This window comes from Pundamilia nyererei, unplaced genomic scaffold (assembly GCF_000239375.1).
Source record: "Pundamilia nyererei isolate P.nyererei 1_Seehausen unplaced genomic scaffold, PunNye1.0 scaffold00002, whole genome shotgun sequence".
Taxonomy (NCBI): domain Eukaryota; kingdom Metazoa; phylum Chordata; class Actinopteri; order Cichliformes; family Cichlidae; genus Pundamilia; species Pundamilia nyererei.
The window spans coordinates 2261351-2268175 of NW_005187403.1; the positions used below are offsets into that span (position 1 = coordinate 2261351).

The 6825-nt window shown below is 40.4% G+C and overlaps 1 long non-coding RNA gene across 1 annotated transcript in view; it reads right to left on the reverse strand.

Annotated features, from left to right (window-relative positions):
- Window positions 1-6825, reverse strand: part of LOC102192238 (uncharacterized) — a 27227-nt gene that overhangs the window by 5547 nt on the left and 14855 nt on the right. The window contains exon 2 of the long non-coding RNA XR_311391.1: window positions 5729-5940. This is a non-coding gene — a long non-coding RNA (uncharacterized LOC102192238). The remainder of the gene's footprint in view (window positions 1-5728; window positions 5941-6825) is intronic.

A 6825-nucleotide genomic window follows, 5' to 3' on the forward strand; every position in this document is an offset into this window, starting at 1 on the left:
GGCGTCTCCAGACAGTTGTGGTCTGACAACCAACAGCATGAATGCCGACAGATTGTCAACATGTTGCAGTCTATGTGAGTGAGTCTGTGCTGATGAGTGCAACTCATCTGCGACACGTCTCTGTACAACAGGTCTCAACTTAGCTGGTTGCCAACTGGTTGTATTCTTCTTATATTCCTATGTAAAAGCAAGGCTGCCAAGCACCTATGTCACTTTGCAGTTACATTCCCATCCTGCAACAACCACGTCACTTTTGTAGAAGAATTTATTTTTTTGCATCCATCAGGTTCTGTCTGGAATGAAAGTAGTTGATATGGATTTGCATCAAGATGTATGGAGTATGAAGATGGTAACAGATTTGCAGCAGATGGCTTATTGTGATTTATTACAGTTAATCACAAACAGATTCCAAGCAATTGCCAGCTTGACCCCATTCAATCACAAACTGATAGCAGACTGACTTCTGCTTGTTGCCATTTTATTGCCATCTTGACACACCAAAGCAGCTTTGAAGACAGCTGACAGCAAGTGGTTGCAGACCTGGTTCTCATGTTCGAAGCAACCATTGCAAGGCAACAAGATTGCAAGTGCATTGCACGGTTGAAATAATTTTAGTCATGCTAAACAGATTAAAAGTGACCAAACCCTGTCTTTCCTGGCGTGACCAGAGCATTGACCTCAGTGTGACACCTCAAGCTGAGGGAGCTTTTTGCTGTCGCCATGTTGGTGTTTTGCTTTGAAGGACTGGATCTTACGGAGAAACTAAATGACCAGCTAATCAATAGATGTGCTTGCTTTGAGTCCCAGTATTATAGCTGGCTCAATATACTGATAGGTTACTCTTCAGCCTTTTCACACACATCCTGGCAATGAGAGAAGTACCTCTCTGCAGTACGAGCACCACTGTTCCCTGAAGTAAAATGCATATCCTGTATGTGCGTGCATGGAGCTGTGGTGTTGTGTGAAAAAGTCCAGGGCCAGCCTCATCCTGATCTTTCCCTCTCATCACGGCTGTGTCTGTTTTTAATCTGGGCCAGTGATTTATGAAGGAGCCTGGGCTGTGTATATCTCCTCACTTCCTTTCATTTCTCAAATGGTTTGTGCACCGCGGGATGATAGATTTATCTACACACAACCCCTGCATGACTAATTAACTCTGAAATATCAGGGCCAGATGTGGAACTAAAAGAAAGACCCCAGAGTGCTTTCTCTCTCGCTCGATCTTACTCTTTCCTTTTTCCTAACTGTTGCTTGTGATTTTTCTTCTTTTCTTTGCCCCTTCTCAGCACTTGGCTATAATTCTGCTGATAATATGACAGGCTGTTTTAGGAAAATGTAAATGTTGTAGGGACTGAAATAGCAAATTGACACAGTCGATAGTTTGGATTTTGAAGGCAGCTCAAATAAATGTGTTTGCCTGAAGCAACACTTGTTTTTCTTTTTCTCTTTACAGTCTGGGTTTGTTACACACAAATTTGCAATTAAATGTGCACATGAGGTTCAAATGAAAGCCCAGTAATCACAGACTTAGTGATTAATGGGGGAAATGAAGACAAACATGAGCATTATTACCCAAAGTGTTCTTTGTCCAACTTCAACCTATCAAACCTTTTAAAGCTGTTTTATAAGCAGAATCGGTTTTGAATTTCTTTAAATTGTCAAGAATGATGACAGATATAAAAATCGAATATGTTCATTAGATTTTCCCCTCTTCTACTTTTGATAGAGCTTTACATGCAAATTATACAAATGATGTAGTTTTTCTTCTTTCATTTTTAGAAATACTTGAGCCAGAACATAGCACATCATCTAGCTAGCTCAGCTAGCTATGCTAAGATGCTAACATCCCAATCTGCTAAATCTTTAAAATCTTTTTTAATCAAGTTCGATTAAGTATGCTGATCATTTTGTGAGTGCAGTGGGGTGGGTTGAGTGGATTCCCACTCATTTTCTATGTCACTTGTGACCGGTAACACCACAGATATAACAAGGTTGATTAAAACACTCAAAATTCAATGAAAGAGGTGACCATCACTTTTATATGTTCAAGCGCATAGTGTGGAAGATATAAGGCCTTGAGGCAATCAGATGTAAAACACAATACTTATGAGTGTTTTAAGTTGTTAATCAGTCAGATTTGACCCAAATCCGACAGGAAGGCTAGAAATGTAACCACACATCGGGGACATCAATGCAGCCCACAGTTATTGTGATCGGCCAATTCAGTGCAGTCAATGCCTCCTGTGAATTCCTGGCAACTTTTTCACAGCTAGTTTTGAATTGATCAGTGAGAGAATGTCAAAAAACACAACCAGACAAAGAGTCAATCATGATATCATGTACATGCTGTACATGTAATGCACCAGCACAAGCATATTCGTCACGTCTGCTAATTGACGTCCGCTTAGCTAGTGTGTTTGTGCTGTTGGTGCATTTTAGAGGATTTTAAGCAATTATCTGACAAATAAAATGATTTGCTGTGTGGCACAGACCATCCAAGAACTTTGCTTGTTTAAGATTTAGTTGGTCAATTTCTAGCATTTCATTGGCATGAAATACGGAAATAGTCAAATAATACCATTTTACACCAGATACGCAAACGGACATTACTTCAGGTCAATTAGCTCGCTGAAACAATTTCTCTGCCTCTCCACATTTAGTCTCAACTTGGGTTCACAATGTTCTGTGAAAAGTCGACATTGACACATTTGGTGTGTGATCCGAAAAAGTCAGAATTTTGTTTTTTACTTTTATATTTCAGTGTGGCCACGGCTTTCTTTTGAAGCATCGAAGTATGAGAAAAATAAGCTTACATGTCACTTCATCTGTGACCTTGATGAACATTTTCTTGACAAGGTTAATGTGCCACTTGCAAGGTTCTTACTGAACAGTACATGATGTTCCATATTAGAGTAAAAAAGAAGATAAAAGAGGGGCTTTGAGTGTGGCTAGCTAAGTGAGTGATGGCTAAAATGCTCAGCTTCAGAGGATCTAAAATGAGCAAACAAAAGACCGCCATGGTCGTTGGTAGTGACGCGCCATTAGCATTGCAAAAAGGGGACATTTCCTCGAAGTACGCTGCCTTATTAGCCTCCACTCACAAAGAATGGTCTCTTATTAGCATTACTGATCTCCAAGGTTATCTTGAAAAAACAACATTTTTCAGACTCCTCTCTGACTTTTTCCGCGTGCTTCATTTTTTAAAATAGGTTGGTATGAACTGAGTAAGTCAGGAGAAAGACAAGGAGGTGATGAGTAAACCTCTTCTGGGCAGATCCACCTTAAAAAAAGCCAGAAGGCCCCTCTGACACGCTGACAGCTTGCCATGAGTGACGTGTGATCTGTACAAATTTCAGGACTAATAAATCTACCTGTCAGAGGAAGGAGACTTGAAAGGGCCGCTGCCCCGCGGCACAGCTTAAATGCAACTGCTGTTGATGAAATTCTGTAGGCTGGAGAATTACAGCTGTCAGGAAAAAACGCCTACATCAGATCTGACGGCTCGCCTGGCTCCTATACCAACCTGTTCTCTGTCTCACAAAGCCTGTATGCTTTCATTTCCTCTGATCCAAAATATGTGAGACATGAACTTTCAAAAACTAGGGTGGGAAATATTATCTTTGCTACGTGCAACCACGCACTTTCCCTACATTTACTATTTGTTCTTTCTCACAACAAAACGTTCTCTGGAAGGAACAAAGTTAAATCATATCGCACACAGCTGTTTTGCTTTTCCATTACAGAGCAGCTCTATTTTCTTTTTGCTTTGAAGTTCAGCTGGACCGTAGCCAGTAAGAGACATATTCACTGCTGGTCCATGACAGTTATAAACATCAGCTCACCCATTCCATCATCTAAAGAGAGAGGCATAAACCAGCTGAGTGTGTTGCTGTATTTATGGCTAAACGAGTGGAAAAGCCATTGCTCCCTCTAATCTGTCATAAAGAGGATTTATGGGTGTGTGATGTGAGGACCTTGTTCAGACTGTATTGACTCATCTCATGCAGGCTCCATAAGGCATGCAGCTACCCCGGCTCCAAATCAATGGATGAAGAAGTCAATATAAAAAAAACTTTTGTATTTCCATTTAGTGAAAAGAAATCTATTACTGACCACAGGAGCCTGTTTTCTTTGTATAACTAAACTACCAAATCTGCAGCCATGCTAACAGCAGGCTACACTTTACATGTTAGCATGATAGCATACATATAACAGCTAGGTGTTGTTCTCTGTCTCCACAGGCTTAGAGGATTAGCTTGATAACATGCCAACATTTGCTTATTTGCACAGAACACTATTTACAGCCGAAGCTTTGACATTCAAATTTTGTCCTTCTGATTAATTAAAATCTAAAAACATCCTGTTAAAGCAAGAAAAAAAGTCAGAGTCAGTCCAGAGGTTTTTCACTGGGGACCATGAACATCTCAAACAAATTCTATCCAATAGCTACTGATGCTGTTGCACTCCAAATCTTTAATATCATAGTAATGCAAGAACCAAGATTTAGGAAGTCGATTGCTATTCAAACTGGTAGCTGAAAACTGTGTGTGGTGCTAGATCACAATGTGAATATGTTTGCCAGAATTCCATTATGATGTCTCAAGGCATGTCATAAAACAGTGTTAACGTTATCATGACACCATGTGATAGTCAGAGGATCATCGAACAATTCTTCCTCAGGGTAGCACAAACATCTGAACCGAAACTCCATGAAAGTCCATCTGGTAATGCTTCAGATATTTCAGTATGCACTGAAGTGGTGAATTGACTGACAACGTAGACTAACAATGATTTATAATGGGCTTTAAAGGAGAAAATATTTGTATCATGGGGAAAATAAGAGCAGTGCTTCTCTGTTACCCCTCTTTAACCCCTCTATCATGTCAGTGACCTTCTGGCCCCTTGTTTAACTCCCAGCATGCCCTGGGGCTTGAGGTTCACGCCTGGGTCTTGACCAACAGACACAGTCAAAGGTCATTCTCTCTTTGCTTAAGGTATCTTATCTTAAGGCATGTGTGTGTCACCTCTTCAACTCCCAAAACACCCTGCTGGGACCAACAAAAAAACAAGCATACAAATTCCTGCTTACAGCTGAACCTTGTTTATTTCTCTACACTATGTGTATATGCTTGTAAATGTGCGTTGACACTTCTCTGTACTTTTTTTTTTTGCTGATGTGGGTGCGATGTACAGGAATACAGGGCCAGGGCCTCCATGTGGTTAAAAAACAAACTTTTCTGTACTCTAATCTCCTTTTACACAAATATGTGGGTGGTGGGTTTTGCAAAAAATAAAAACTAAATGAAATAAATTAGGTAACTCTGTGTACTGAAAAGGATCTGAGGTATGAAAAGTCAACCAATGGAGATGCACCATTGAAAAACAAAAAGGAAAAACCGATCTAAGTGAGATTTGAGTAAAAGCATATATACCCAATAGCTTTTTTTAGGTACCCGTTCAGCTTATCTTTAGTACAAATATCTAATCAGGGAATCACATGGCAGTAAATATGTTTGTTCATTTATGTAGAAGCTCAAACTGAGCATCAGAATAGTGAAGAAAGAAGGTTTTTAGATCTTTAAATGCATTGTGTTTGTCACCGGCACACTGAGTAATTCAGAAAGAGCTGATCTACTGAGATTTCCTGCATGGCCATCTGTAGGGTTTACAGAGAAAGGTCTGAGAGAGAAAATATTCAGTGAGTGGCAGTTCGCCGCAGGGAAAATACCTTGTTGATGTCAGGGTTGAGTAGAGAATGGCCAGACTGGGTTGATTTGTTAGCAAGTCAAACTCGTTACAACCGATGTTTGCCGGAGAGCGTCTCTGAATGCACAACTCATCGAAACTTGAAGCAGATGAGCGACGTCAACAGAAGACCACACCACGTGCCACTCCTCATAACAGGAAACCGAGCTGCAGTTCTCACTGCCTCATCAAAAACTGGACAACAGAAGATGGGAAAAATGTTATCTACCAGCTATCTGATTGGTCTTGACTTCTGCTGTGACATCCAGATGACATGGTCTGAATTTGGCATAAAGAACATGAAAGCATGGATCCATCCTTCCTATTATCAACAGTTCAAGCTGATGGTGGTGTAATGGTGTGGGGTGATATCTTCTTGGCACCCTCTGGGCCCCTCAGTACTAACTGAGCATTGTTTAAACACCACAACTGAATCTATGTCGAATCTATCTCAGTAAGAATTAAGCCAGTTCTGAAGGCAAAACCCAATTGTCAGGCAGTTCAAGAGACCTGTCAGTGTTACCACAAAGCTGACAGTGAGGACGAAACTTTGAAGTAAAAGACTTTCAGTGGGTGTAATTTTCTCCCTAAGTCTAAGTTTGGCTAGTTATTTAAGAAGAACAGCCTGATTCTGTTGATACAAATGAGTCCATTCACCAGCAGTCTTGATGACCCACAATTGAGAGATGATTTTAAAACCTCTGATGTTTAAAATAAAACAGAAACACAAGTCCCAATCAGCATTGTGTGACTGGGAACACTCACATGATAAACAGTGGTCTTAACCGAGTTAAGGGGATGAATCAGCCATATTTCATTTCATTTACTTAACCACTTAGCAGATGATGGAGGTAGTGCTGCTTTTTGTTTCTCACCATGTTTCTTCGCTTAACCTAAACGAGGTAGAAGTTTCTAGCCTTCCGTCGTAATCTAATTGCAAAGTGTGGAAGGAAAACATTGAAGGCATAAACAGGGAGTTAATCTTTATCTCTGAACTCACCGCCTGCCTGTCAATTGGAGGGAAGGGCGGCAAGAAAAAAAACAAAAAAACCCAACACAGGTATAATTTAGCATGACAGG